Raw genomic sequence first — 16,014 nt, 5'->3', positions numbered from 1 at the left:
CACGTAGATTTGAACCATGAATGATTTTGTGTTCTTTAACTAGTTCTGTTGCCCGTGAATTCACGGGATTTTCCAGGTGCCCGAGATTTGACCCTATTGTTGACCTTGGTTGAGACCGAAAGGGAGAACCGGGGTAGGACACCTCTAATCTAGCGTTGGTTAGGTTGTGATTTTGATACCCGAGATTTGACCCTATTGTTGACCTTGGTTGAGACCGAAAGGGAGAACCGGGGTAGGACACCTCTAATCTAGCGTTTGAAATCGACCCTCGAGAGAGGGAGTGGGATGACCCGGGAATTGATGGGGCTTAATGACCTTAGCAAATAACCGGACTACCTTGGGAAAATGCATGTTTTTGGGGTAGTCGGGTATTGAGTTAGGGATTCCGACCTTCGAACCCGAGAGGGGGGTTGGTGGGTAGTACTAGTGTCCTATTTCGAACCCGAGAGGGGGGTCTTAGGCGAATTAGAGTCGTCACCTCCTCACCTAACTACCCTTGTGATTAGCCTAGAGATTAGATTATGTGGAATTACGAATTGTTTGGGAAGAACCGAGTCTTAGGTTTTTAATCTATTTGATTTACATCCTTTCATTCTATCTTGCTCCTTCTCCTATTTCTCTTTTAGTTTGTTTTACCTTATTGTCGATAGTTCTAGCATAACCTCCTCCCTTTATTGTCGACTTAGCTAAACCATAGAGTTAAAACGATTAGTAGTCTTCCTAGCTCCTTGTGGGATCGACCCTTAATAGTGTACAACGATAAAATCGTGCACTTGCGAGGTATAGTTTGACACCATCAACAGTAACAATTAATAGTGTTGTAATAAAGTTAGCTCATATTCTTGTTTTGAAAGGAAGTAGCTCATACGCTTAGTAAGACTTGGTCATTCCATTTTTATACATAAAAAACTTTAACTTAAAATTAGATTGGGTAAAATAAACCTAAATTAAAAAAAAAAACACTGAACAAAATATCTGAACTAATAACCAAACATATACCCGATATGAGTAGTCTGAATGATGCCCGAAACCCAACTCTCTCCGAGAATGTAAGTTGCGTGTAAAATGGGCTGAGAAATATACTCATGCCAACTTCTCATTCAATAGCCCAACAATGTGGCCAACATTATCAATTGTAATTACTTTATTCTGATTCTAACAATGATATTCTCATGATGTACCTTATCAAATGTAATTACTTTAGTGATCGATCATATGCACCAACCAATCTACATAGAATCAAATTTGGCGGGAATATAGCTTAAGGGTATCCTTTTTAATTTCTTGATCACTAAAAATAGAATTTTTGTTTTACCCTATTTTTTCATGTAAGATGCCATTTTTGAAATAAAAGACGCAAGTTCATAACGCAACTAATTTGAAAATAATAAGGATTAGGTTGGTTATTAATTTGCTAATACACAATTAATTTGAAGTGAAAGTAATAAACATATAAAAGTCCAAAAAAACAATAAAATATGTTTAATTTTGAAACCATCACATCTCAAATATTACCTTTTGCGGTCGTCCCGCCCAGATAAGTGAATAGGAGGGAGTATATCCTATTTACATAAATGAGAGGTTTATTGTGAATAGAAGGGAGTATATACTATTTACAGTATTACTCATAAATTGTCTGTCTCAATTTTAATGTTAAATGTTTTTTAATGTTAATGTTCTCAGTTTTTTAAAATTAGCCAAAGTTGTTCGAAATTTTATGAAATTTGCTATTGCTCTGTGCACTATGCTTGTCAGCTTTCCGTTGCAAATAATCTGTAATACGAAGTAAGAAACAAAGATTGGAAGTAATAAACAATATTTACCATTTTATCCTTGACATTTTTCCTATATATGCCTAGTAATTTTGGCGCTACGCTTTCGTCGTCCGACATTACATTCAGCATTATCAGCAATCACCACTGACTACCCCCACACAGCTGACAGCAGGTTGGGACGGAGTAATTATGTTTCGCAAGAATTGATTTATTTATTTCACTTCTCAATCTGATAAATATAATGTAAACATAGAAACGTAATATTTGTACAACGGTAACTTTCCGAATTACATACAAGTGATACAACTATTCTATTCTAATGCCTAATTAACATATTACAACAGTAACTTCCCGAACGAAAAAATAGAAACATGATGGAAATCGCGTTGCCTTTTACATTCTAGAAACATCTTCGATAATAAATAAGTAAAAATTGTTAAAAGTTAGTACATAAATTGATATTTTTAATTACCGAATATGTTTTAGTCTAGTGGTTAAGACGGAGGTATTGTGGACAATAGGTCCCAAGTTCGAATCCCCCCCTTCCCCTTTACTAGTACTGGTGCCCGGCTTCGTCCGGGCTATCTCAACTTACCATTAATTTTTTTTTCATTAAATAAAATTACTGAAAGTTGCATAACTTATAAATTTATCATTAATATATTTTTCTATGACATATCCTAAAATTACGATAAAATAAATTTTGAGACAAATTCACTACTCCTGCTATTAATATTTTACTCTTATTAATGAAACAATAATAATATCATTTCACTACTTGTCGTAATCATTGTTACTTTCACTACTTCCAACGTAATTATTGTTATTGTCACTACTGCCGCATTAATATTGATAATTTCACTACTCCCGCCGTAATTATTGTTACTCTCTCTATTGACGCATTAATATTGATTATTTCACTACTCCCGTTGTTGTTTCTACCACTTTCACTAATCTCGCTAATAATATTGTTACTTTTACTATTCAAATGAGTAATTACTATCATATAACTATATCCAATGTTACTGCAATTTTTTCTTTAAATAACATTTCACTACTTGCCCGTAATCATTATTACTTTCACTACTCCTGCCGTAATTATTGTTACTATCACTATTGCCGCATTAATATTGATAATTTCACTACTCCCGACATAATTATTGTTACTTTAACTACTGCCGTATTAATATTGATTATTTCACTACTCCAGTTGTTGTTTCTACCACTTTCACTAATATCGCTGATAATATTGTTATTTTAACTATTCAAATGAGTTATTATTATCATATAACTATATAATATTATTACTTTAACTATTCAAATGAGTTTAATAAAATTGCATAGATTTTAAATTTAATATATAATTTTATGATGATAATAATTAATACCATAAGTGTGCATGTTTATACTAATTAATTATTTTATTTTAAGGAAATTGACCATCTTCTAGTCTCTTACGGAGTATAAATATTTAGGAAAATTACCAAGCATCTTCTTTCTTTTTGTCTTCTTGAAATTGACCATCTTAATTAATTATTTTATTTTAAGGAAATTGACCATGTTTTAGTCTGTTACAAATATTTAGGAAAATTACCAAACTTCTATATAATTTAATTTTAACCCAAACTATATAATATTTGCATTGAGATCCTTAATCGGGTCCTTCACACGGTGCTAGTGATTTAAAACTATATAGTATAATTAATTTGTATAATTTTCTTTAATTACATTGAAGTCCCTTGGTTTCTGGATTTAATATATAGTATTGATTGATTGATTGATTGTAATGCGACTAAGTGTGGGCTTCGATTGACAAATTTTTTTTTTGATATTTTTAATTGTGTATATTAATTTAAAGTAATAAAACAAATAACTTTTTAGCTATTATTTGAAATGTAATGTATAACATTAACCAAGAAATTCAACAAATGTGGTTTTAAGAGTTACTAGGGTTTATGGTATGCAACATATTCAATCTTGTATGTCAGACAGACAGGTAGGTTACCTGACAGTCTAGCACTCCAGTTTCGGCCGGAGCTTTCTCCTTGATGTTTTCCGAAATCTCAATATCTCATCAACATAGCTAACTGTAATGGAAGCGCATGAAAACAAAAGTTTAAACTATTATTATAACACCCCCATACTTCAAGTGCCTTACCAGAACCACTTAAGACATGGAAGTACTACCATCTCGGTTACCCGAGGCAATGATAATCAAATGACAATAACGAAACATAATTTAAATAACAATATAGCGTAAAGTGATTACATGATCAAAGCTAAAACTGTTAAACTGAAATACAAGATTCTCAGACGGTCTACTGCTAAAACTATCAAAGCTATAAAACGCCGTCTGACACAGCGGAAGACTACTAACTGCCACGTGATGACTCATCCCAGCTAACCCATACGCGTCATATCATACCTGCTCAATAACTGTTCACCACCCCCAAATGGATCACCACAGTTTTTAAAACAATAAAGGGGGTCAGTACTAATCACACAATTTACATAACTCAACAAACAACACACAACACAGCTCAATCGTCACAGATATACTCCGAACTCCATCACCAACTCCACAATACTGACTACACACTAAAGTGTGTAGCCCTGCCAGAGTGCCTATCGCAACAGGTCACTCTTCGCCGCCAGTGGGGGACCGCAGCCGTTCCCACCTAATCCCCGCTCATCTCCGTCGAGCGATAAACCCAAATCCATTAATGTGCACATCCCTTCTGTGGTGGGTTCCACAGAAGGCGAATAATGGGCGTGAAGCCACTCCCGCAAGTGACTCCACTCAGCCAGGGACGCGCCCCGAAGAACACAGACAGATACAAACAATCACAACTACTAAACAACAATCAACACCAACAACCGCCGCGTCACAATACTCGTATGATAACAATCAATAATCACAAATCACCACCAACACATTATGGGACTAATACTGAGTAGGGAAACCCTACCTGGAATGCAGTACAATCAGACGGTCTCAACAGCTGTTATCAAAACTCCTCTTCTACGAATCCTTCTCCTAACATATGTTCATACAATTACTAACCATCATAAAAGACAACAAAACCCCCAAACTCCCAAATTAGGGTTTAAACAAACTTAATAAAATACTATAAAATCGGTACGTAGATCTTACCCTCGACGCAAGGATCACAAGCTCCGACCTCTCAAGCTCCGGGATTTGTCAATAATGCGAAAGATGTGAAGTACGTAGATTGGAATCTCTTTTGAAGTAATTAGGTTTGATAAAAGTGTTTAGTGTTGATAACGGAAAGCTTTATATACCTATTCGCATTATTAACAAAACCCGACAAAACATTACCCGTAAACCGAACTACTCGATCAAGTGCCGCCTACTCGATCGAGTACCAAGGCTACTCGATCGAGTACCAAGGCCAGGTCAGAAACTATTTTAAAATGCAAAACACCCTTACTCGATAGAGTAAGTCCCACTCGATAGAGTACCCATACACATAGAAAACCGTAGTATTACAATTATCCCTTCAAATAACCAAAGAAACCTGATACTATGACCATAGGACGAAGCAGCCACTCCGGTAACAGACATCTTGCTACTATCCTAATACACCAAATCCAAAACCTGCTACCTCTCAATGTATCGCAAATTCTCTCACATAAATAATACATACACAGCTTCACTGTAGCCCAAATCAGATCATATACAGACTACAAAATGTCGACAGCTATACTAATTACGCCAATTCAAAAGTTACGACATAAACATAAAAGATGATCATGTATTCCTTCTCAGAAGCAGTGACAGACCTTCTTCAATCTTACTGGTTTTAATTTATCGAATGTATGTGAAGTGGATGCAGCGGAGCCTGATACATCATACTTGTCAATAATCAGTGTGCTTGTTCCGTGAAACATACATACTTACTTCACCTTGAATTCAACTTATGAAAGAATTAAAAAAACAACTGTAACATTTCCCTTACTCCTCACAAATCTCATTTATGGACGGACACCTTAATCAATTATTCATACAACACTCGAATTAAAAAAAGTCGAACAAATTATTGGACAAAGGGTATTGCTATTAATTAGGAATGAATGAAATTGCTATTATTCTTCCTATAAGCATCCGATGCTGATAAGACGATGACGATGACGATGACGATGAATGATATTGTTGAAGTTGTCAGATAATCCAAAGCTCTAATAACCACCATTCTTCCAACATAGTACACAACTACACGTCTGAGCAAGCAACATAGAGCATTCAGTAAACAAGATACTGCGCATATATTCTAAATAACTAAATTCATCTCATATTGTGACTTAGTGGTGGAAGATGAATGCATGGAACATTTCCATTTTCCATAACTGGTATTGAATTTTGATGGACATTTCATTTTTGAGGACTTATTCCCAGGATGTTTAATTTTTTGTGTCCATTCTTTGTTCAAGTTATGTATGTATCATTCAATGTATGATTAATATTCCATCTTAACGTACTCCTAAGAGAGCATTATTACCATTGATTGTTTCTTAGTATAAATATAAGATCATTATTATTAGGATTATTAGCATCAAACATTACTAAACATCAACAACTTACTCTGAAAATTAAAAATCCCTTCTTCACCTTCTTTCTTCCTTTAAAAAAAATGGCACTACTACTAAGGGAAATAATAAACCAAGGAAACCAATTCTCACCCGATTATATATTACTACCACAGGAACTACCAATAATTAATACCTGTCAGGTACCTATAGATTTACCAACAGTTAACGTGATAGGTATGAATATGGGTCTGGAGCGTTCAAGAATAGTCAACGAGGTCTATCAAGCCGCAAGAGGTGGCATTTTCCAAGTATGTTATAACATTCTCATTTCACTCCTTTTTATCAAGAGAGTTAAAATAATTAAATATGTTAAATTCGCATGAAATGAACATACCTTCAAGTAGACCTGTCAAACGGGTCGGGCGGGTCGGGTCCCGGGTCGGGTCATACGGGTCGGGTCAAAATACGGGTCGGGTCAAATACGGGTCGGGTCAGATACGGGTCGGGTCATACGGGTCACGGGTCGGGTTAGGGTTAGAATACGGGTCAAGAAATAATTTTTAACGCCTTTTTTAAACGATTTTTTTAATTTAAAAAATATTTTTTTAAAAATTAAAATATGTTTAAAATTATTATTTTAGTCATATTCATCATATACAATAATTATATTGATATAATTATTAAAATAAAGTTTTTTTAATAATTATTTTATTATTAAATATTATAAAAGTTATATAAAATTGACTTTTTAGTTGAATTTTTAATTTTAAGTAATAAAAAAATAATTTTTTAACTATATTTTCAAATATAATATATAAATAATAATATTTTTAATAAAATTCATGATTTTCCCTTGACCCAACGGGTCGACCCGTTGGTGGTCTCGACCCTAAAATAACGGGTCATTTCGGGTTCGGGTCAAACGGGTCGCGGGTCGAAAAAACCGGGTTTGTAACCCTAAGAAAACGGGTCGGGTCGGGTCGGGTTTTCGGGTCGGGTCGAGTTTTGACAGGTCTACCTTCAAGTAAGGGTTGGGGGTTTATATTCATTTGGGGAATGACAAGTTTAGAACTCTACAAGGAAGTGTTGGGAGTTTGGAGAGCAAAAAGGAACGCTTTCCATGAAAAGTAAAGCAAGGGTATTTTAGTTCAATGGCTAGAGTCGGTTGTTCGTGAATATATATATATATATATATATATATATATAGGCTATGGGCACGGGCACCCATAAAAATATCGAATAACCACTTCGGCTCTCTTTAGTTCAATGGCTAGAGTCGGTAGTTCGTCAACTTTTCTTCATTTTTTTTTTCAAAATACAAACGAACACAATAACTTTCTTCTTAGCGATGATCAACTTCATGAGTCACTATTTTCATTTTCTCACGGGTTAAATTTTTCATTTTAAACGAACACGGGTCTTATTCCACTCATTAAAAACTAGGTCTAGAGATAGCAATTGGGTCAATTGGGTCGGGTTGAGCGGAGTCATATGGGGTCAACCTATATTTTCGGGCCGAATTGGGTTTCGGTCGAGTCATTTTGGGTTAAATAATGTATCAGATCGGGTCGGATCGAGGGCTTTGGTTACTTTATCGGATCAATTTGGACCATAAAATTTAGTTTTTAATTAACTATTGTTTGATTTAGTTACTCCTTTATTTAGTCAAACCTATCAATCTAAACACTAAGTTACTTTTATTTTGATCAATATTAAACTTAATAATTGTCAGATCATCAGGTTAATATCAGATCGGGTCATTTATACTTCTTCCGTCTCGTTTATTTAATTATTTTAATTAAAATTTTCTATCAAAAATTTAAAAATGTACACACAACACCAACTAACTTTCCTTCCCAACTTTCCTTCTCCTATATACCTACCAATCGTTCCGATCAGGACAAGTAGGTTGGTTCCTTTAATTTCCTCCTATCTACGCAATTTGATGTCTTCGTTTTCATCGCCTATAAATAAACTATCCAACTATCCATTAAATACATAAATTTAGCAATTCATTAAATACATAAATTTAGTAAAAAGAAATTTCTAGTCCAAAAAATGTTAACCGACTACCTCAGACAAACAAATGGTGGTGTTTTTCCAGCCGACCATGTAATCCTACCTGATGAAAGAATTGAAAATAACTTCTTTGTCCCCCCGCCGTCTCACTTATCCGCAGCTGACCTAGTAGCAATGAATTTACCTCAACATCAGGATAGAATTGGTGAAAAACTTGTCGAGATGGCACAAAGTTATGGCATGTTTTACGTATGTTCAAATATTTCTTCCCAAATTTTCTTCTTATAGATTGTTTCTTGACAATAAATATATATATATATATATATATATATATATATATATTTTAATAGATTATGTTTAATCTAATAATTTGTTTTTTGTTTGTTTTAAATTTATGTAATTCCAAGATCACCAACCATGGAATCAGAGATAGAGTGATGACTAACGCACTCACGGCTACAAAAATGTTTTTTGATTTACCCACTTATAAACTCAAAAGGGAGTGTGAGCGGTATTCTAGTAGCATCGTTCATCATTTGAACATCGAAAGAGGAGCCAAGTTCAGGTAAGTTTAATTTTATTTAGTCAAGTCTTAATTCTTCTAAAATTTTGATTTTCATCAACGAGTTATGATATTTTTTAAGAATTTTGAATGTATAAAAACGATTACAAAAAAAATTATAGATGATATCATGTAATTTACAGAAAGTTGGCTTATGAAATTTGGAGTCCGATGCTAAATATTATAAAGAGGCACTTATTATTATTATATATTTTATAGGTTATTTTATCAAAGTAATATTGTCGTTTTGGAGTTTATAAACATTTTTTGAACTACCTACTCGATTACTCAGTAGTGAGTGTGAACGATGCGGTTTTTATTCAAGTAGTGTTGTACACCACTTGAATATCCACTGAGAAGCAAAGTATTGGAGAGATACTTTGCCAATTATAAGCTTACATTCTACCAAAAAATAGTGGAAGTATATGTACGGACAAAAGTGACAACGTCTATAAACTGACATATACTTTGAACTTCATCAGGAAGAAGGATGGGTAGTATGCAGAGTGTTCAAGAAACGACGATTGACAACAGTTCGCAGGTTCGAGGATTCCCCATGCATGTTGGTACGACGATCAAGCCTCATTCATGCCAGATAATATGGACTCTCCAAGGATGAAAGTCCTAAAATAAATACCCCCATCTACCGCGAATTGTAGCTCAATGCGCCTACGTATGGATTACATGCCAATATGCATGCAGTCCTCACCTCAAGTTAGTTACTCAAGAACAAATGATTAATCAACAACAATTGGATTCAATATTTGGTAACGATTATTGTGGATCCCATCAAGTCAACGACGATGACCAAGTCACTGATTGGAGGGTGCTTGACAAGTTTATTTGTTGCTTCTCAACTTAGCCATGGTAGTAACAATAAGGAGTCAAATTACTCAAATGCACCGATGTTTCCCGTGTCCGAGCATATGAGCATGATGGTTAGCCCTAGCTCCAATAAGCAAGACATAGGGGCAGGATCGGAATTTGCTTCGTCGTCCAACTCGGCCTGCCAAATTGACATGTGCAAGTGATATTAACACAGTGGTGATCATATTATTATCATCTCCTAATCATAATAATTAACTAATCTGATTATATACATTATACTCCCTCCGTCCCGGTCATTTGTTGTCCTTTGGTTTTGGCGCAAAGACCAAGGAAAGAGGGAATTGGCCAATTACTGAATGACATGTCGAATAAATTGAATGTGAATGATCAAATTACTCATCAAATTCATTCTTAAAATAGAAAGGACAACAAATGACTGAGACACCCTAAAATGAAAAAGGACAACAAATGACCGGGACAGAGGGAGTATATACATACTGATTATATAGGCAATACAATTGTTACAAGAGAAATCTTGGGCAGGTTCCTTGTACATAATAAAAGTGGTAATGCAATATTACTATTAGGGTATAGGACTTACATGTGAGACCAACCTTCGAATTGGCCTTCACCTTTAGGATAATCAAAGACGATGACACGATGCGTATTATTAATATTGAATAATATAGCATCTATTTAGGAGACTGAAAGGCTTCCAAGTATTATTGGGATTTCAGTCTCTTTATTATGATTTCATTCTGTTTGTATTAATGTACGGAGTACTTATATTGGAATTTTAATTTACACTTTAAGTTGTTTATTTATTGTGTTATTCTTTGTAAGTTATATTTCTCTCATATTTATAGATATAATTTTGACAATGGGAAAAATATAAAAAAAAAGTGGGAAAAATATAAAAATAAGGGTTTTTTGTTAAAAATTACCTTATATTTATGGGTATTTGTAAAAATACTACCTTATGTTATTTTTCTTGCTTTATACTACCTTTGTTTTCTCTTTTTTTTGGTTAAAAACTACCTCTGATGAAAATATGGCGAGATTTGGCCGATTTGGCAACATTAACCTATCTCACATGACTTTGTTAACATCAAACAACAATGACCAACTGCGTCCAACCCACAATTTAACTTCACATAAGCAAAATTTATGTTTTGACATTTCAATAATAACTACGAACATCTACTAAAGTTAACCGTAAGTACATTACGACTTCCCAAAATAACGCCTAAGCAAGATTAAAACATAAAAGACTCAAGGGAGATGGGTTTAAGTCGACAAACTGACCAAATTTGTCTAGATTCTTAGCGTAGGTAGTTATTGACCAAGAATAAAGAAAACAAAGGTAGTAGAAAACAAAAATAATAATATAAGGTAGTCTTTTTACAAATACCCCTAAATATAAGATAGTTTTTGACAAAAAAAACCCTAAAAATAATTTACGTGATCGAGTATGATGGTACTGCAATTTAGTACTACCCGATCAAATCCTAACAACAAGTGGCCTGTGTACTTGTTAAAGAAGCAGCTCCTTGTTTGATAGATGTATAACGATTTTCCTACAATATACAAGGAAATAAGATAGAAGGAGACTTTGAGATACTTGTAAGTTGTAAGACTTGTAACGAACCGTCACTTGAAGACTTTGAAGTTGGAACATCCACCCGCTGTTAGGATTCATGCATGAAATATTTTGGACACCAAAAACATAATAAGTCCGAGGACCCTTTTTTTGTTAATAAATTGAGTTTGAAAAAAGAAAAGCGGAGGAAAATAGTTAGAGTAGTGATTTATTTTCGCTCTACGATTCTCACTTTAGAAAATATTTATGGGACAAAAGTAAAATTTTCAACTTTTTATAAACAAAAAAGGAGGTTAGTCGGATCAGCTCAATTAAATCAAACACACATGGCTGAAAAGACACCAATTCTTATTTCAGACCGGCCGATCCGTCTGAAATAATAAGACGGGTCAAACCCACCCATATTACCTTAAACAAAGCGTCCGGATTTGCAAATGGGGGACAAATAATTAATGAGCTGCATAAGACTTGGTGTGTGTAAGATTTCATGATTTGAGGTTTTAATATAATAATAGCAAAAAGTACAACCCAATAATCTACTCTTTCTACCCTAAACCTACTGCAACTCCTCATTTCTTCCTCTACAATACTCAAATTCTCCATTTTCATAGATCAAAAATCAATTTTCATCTACAATTATAACACTCAATCCCTCATTTTAATTATCTTAACACTCATCATCTTTAACCTTAAAACAAAGCTTTCGTCTTTCATCCGATTTGCTGTTTAAGGCACAATCCACAATAAACACCAAATTAAATACCCAAGTTTTTCAAATTTTATTATTTATCTACCAACTTATTGGTCATAATCTTCATCATTTAGTAGATGTAACATATTTTCCTCATTATATAGTTCATTTAAAGCTTATAAGGTAACATGTATTCTCTTATTTTACTATTACTTTCACTATAAATGTCTTTGATTTGTAAATTTTGATGTTTTAGAATTTAGGGTTCTTATAAACTTGGGTTTTTGATTGATATTTTTAATTTTGTTTGACAAAACTTATTTTGAAATTGATCTTCGTGGGGGTATTCACATAAATAGACATATAGATCTATTTTTTTCGTTAGAAGGGTTTTTACAATAATTTCATTAGTTTTCTTAATTTTTGTATCTTTTGTTCAAGGTAATTATCAATAATAGAGGTGGTCATTGCTGCAAATTTTTTTAGTGTTAAGAATAATATAAAATAATTAGTGGGATGAGAGAACTTTGATGATATGTTTGTGATAATATATATTGTTTAATCATCATTTATATAAATGTCTGGAGTTTTCATTATATTGTGACCATTACAATTTGTGCAGGTATTGAAGTTTTGAAGTAAATAGTTGAGTTGAAGATTAACAAAACAAAGCTCTTGTTCGATCTGTATAAGACACACCCTCAAGCACATATCTTATTTCCTTCAAAGTGATTTTAAAAAACGACAATAGGCACACATTACACCAAAATTAATCCTTCATTTATGTACTCTCATTTGCACAATTTGTAACCACATTAACAATTATTTGACCTTTTGTATAATTGGTGACATAATATGAATATGTAGAAACATCTTTGTCATACATATAATTACTTGTTCACATCACAATTTAATAAATTTGAAATAATCTCATATATGTTGTTAGTGACATATATTACACCAAAATTAATCTTCCCATTATGTAATCTCATTTGCACTGTTTGTAACCACATTAAAAATTATGTAACTTTTTATATAATTGGTAACATACTACGCTTCCATGGAAACATCTTTGCCATATATACAACTATTTCTTCAGATTACAAGCTTATAAATTTAAAATGATTTCATATATGTTTTTAGTGGGCACATATTACACCAAAATAAGTCTTCGATTTATGTATCTCATTTGTATTATTTGCAACCACATTAAGAATTATTGGTCTTCTTATATAATTGGTAACATTTTATCATTTTGTGTCAACATTTTCATAGATATAACTACTATTAATTGGTTGAATATGTAAACTTACTTATACAGTATGTTACCCTTTAAGTTAAATTTGTTATAAAATCCAAAATATGTTACATTATGTTTAATATGTTACCAATTTTGTTCAGTATGTCAAAACTTTAGTTCACATGTTTCCATCTCATTATTTAATGTCACCTATTTCCGCATCAACAACTTCAGTTCAATATTTTACAAAGCCAGCATATTTGATACTATTTGCATATGTTACCACTTTACTTTAATATTGTTCCGGGTATAATTCCAGAGCAGTGATTAGTTACCACCCGTGGCTCGTAGAATAATGTCTTGAGTTGAATCCTTCTTGCTTCTATCGTCCCTCGCGGCCTCCCCTGCAACAATGAACGAACTGAGGGCTTGGCTGTGTGCCAAGCGTACTCACTCCGACGCTCAAGTCAGTAAACTTAAAGGATCAAGCTGTGTAACCTGGCTAGGTATATATTGTAGAGAGATAAGGGAGATATTACCAGATGAATAGTGTATTTAGGTTATAATTGTGGGATCCTTTCCTCAATGAAGGTTGAGGAGTATTTATAGACTTTCACCTTTTGTCACGTAGTGGCCAAGTGGCCAAGTGGCTAGCAGGTGGAAAGACTGATCTACCCCTCGGCCGAGGGACCTATGGCAGGCCGGCGGACAATGTTGACTCGCCGCCGAGGGGTCTTGGATATGAGTACGCGGATGTGTGCCCGGGCGGAGGTTGTCACGCCGAGACCAGTGGAGCCGATGGGATGCATCGGCTAGGCTATCTAAGTCGTTGACTTGCTGTGGATATCTTTGACCTTGCTCAGTGTGTTGACTTGGTCAGCGGTGCAGAATATGCCCCATCAATTTGCCCCCAGCGTAGTCTATACCGTGGTATGGGCTCCGATGTACGTTGAGCATGTATTCTGCACAGGTAATTTTTAGAAATTTTCTGCATCGGCTTCTTCTTGTGCATCGGCGTGGCTCTTGCTAGGCCGTGCCGTATACCATATCCTAGGCCGTGCCGTATACCATATCCCCCCTCCACATGGATGCGTAAAGGGCACTCGATGTGGAAAAGAATATGACGCGGGCCGTGACCAAGGCCGAGAGTGCGGTTGATTTTCATTGCCCCCGGCCGTGCTTCCTAGCTTGGTTGATCGGGTGGCGGCGGAGACCGGATACCTAGGAATTTGTTGAGGAAGATGAATAGTTGAAGGGATGTGAACGGGCGTGTTGAAGACGCTTGGTCACTGTTGCATTGATTGACGTTTAACTGTTGCGATGATTGACATTCCGTGGTCGCATGCTCGACACGTGTTTGCTCGTTGATTGGCTGTTGCTTCATGGGCTGTGCTCTGATTGGCCCTTCATTGTGGGCTTTTTCCCTATAAATAAGGCAGTTTTTTCGTGATTTTGGTCACTAATTTCATTTTCTCAAATTTTCTTCAAAATTTTCGTCTTGCTAAACTGAAGGGCTTCTTTTTTTTTCTTCCAATCTTCAGAGTTTTTGATCCGGCTAGCACTTTTTCCTTTGAAGGTAAACAAACGAATTTTTCTTTTCTTTGCTAGTAATTTGTTGTGAACATGTCTGCTAATGATGCCGGGGCTAGCACTTCCGCGCCGGGGGGTTCCCCGTCGCGTCTTGACGAGGAGGAGATTTTAGAGGCCATCCCGCTAAGGTTAGGGGGTCCTAGGCCTCCTTCTCCCGTAGATGACCTGCCCCTCCTGGGGGAGTTGGAGGATGAGGATGATGTTGATGTTGATCACGGTGATGGGGCTCCCGTCGATGGTGGGAGGATGACTGTTCCGAGTCATGGCGAGGCCTGCACGACTGGCCTCGACCGTGTTTGGACGAATAAATTCGCTAGTAGTTCCGGAGGGACCCTGTTCGGAGATCATTTCTTCTTCGGTGAGGGATATAAAATCGTTATCCCGGAGGAGGGTCGAGTGGTCTGTTGCCCTCCCCCGGGCCATATCGGCGTGTACCTTAAGCATTTGGAGTACGGGCTCCGGTTTCCTTTGAACGAGCATGTTGTGGCCATCATCAAAGCTATGAACCTTGCCGTGGCCCAACTACATCCGTTGGCCATGAGGACGATAATCGGCTTTGTGTGGCTCTGCCTTTTTAAAGGGGAGGTCCCTACGGTCAACCTATTCCGCCGACTTCATAGTCTTCGGCCGTCGATCTCCCGAAAGGTGGGGTGGTACGGCGTCCGGACGGAGCCTGGATATGTCTCCGTAAACAAACTTACTTCCCGCAAAGATTGGGGGGCGATGGGTGTACGTCCGGTCTTGGGAGGACTACCCGTTGCCGAGGTCTTTCCAGGGCCCCGTTCATTTGCGGTGTGAGACCCGGGAAGAGTATGAGAAACACGTCTCCCGGGGTAGCAAGGTTAAGATGGACGCTTCTTTTGTCCCCCTTACGGCGGGTGAGAAGCGGGCAATGCAGCTATTTGATCCGAGGAGGGATGGGCGCCCCGACTCGGATTATTCTTCGGGACGAGATGCTCTGCCGCGCGTCGGCCTCATACCGGCCCTCAGCCGTGGTGAGTAGGGTCGGTGTGAGGCCCACCTTTACTTGTTATGCTCCTGTTTGGAGCTTTATTACTTCTTTCATATAACTCTTGTTTGGTTCTTTGCAGATCGATTTGGTCAGGACCTGTCAGAGAAGGACTTGGAGAGGCTTGGGCTTGATAAGGACGGAAAGGT

General features: G+C 36.0%; 1 long non-coding RNA gene across 2 annotated transcripts; it reads left to right on the top strand.

Annotated features, from left to right (window-relative positions):
- Positions 1–8,240: 8,240 nt before the first annotated feature.
- LOC141641543 (uncharacterized) lies at positions 8,241–10,119 on the top strand. 2 transcript variants are annotated; one of them, XR_012543139.1, is made up of 3 exons: positions 8,241–8,594; positions 8,753–8,910; positions 9,390–10,119. It is a non-coding gene; the product is annotated as an uncharacterized LOC141641543 (long non-coding RNA). The 2 variants fall into 2 exon arrangements; XR_012543138.1 differs by lacking the exon at positions 8,241–8,594 and having other exon boundaries at positions 8,712–8,910.
- The last annotated feature ends 5,895 nt before the right edge of the window (positions 10,120–16,014 follow it).

This window comes from Silene latifolia, chromosome 1 (genome assembly GCF_048544455.1).
Source record: "Silene latifolia isolate original U9 population chromosome 1, ASM4854445v1, whole genome shotgun sequence".
In the NCBI taxonomy this organism is placed as follows: domain Eukaryota; kingdom Viridiplantae; phylum Streptophyta; class Magnoliopsida; order Caryophyllales; family Caryophyllaceae; genus Silene; species Silene latifolia.
Note: the sequence above shows the minus strand (reverse complement) of the source record. Positions and strands in the feature narration are given on the sequence as shown.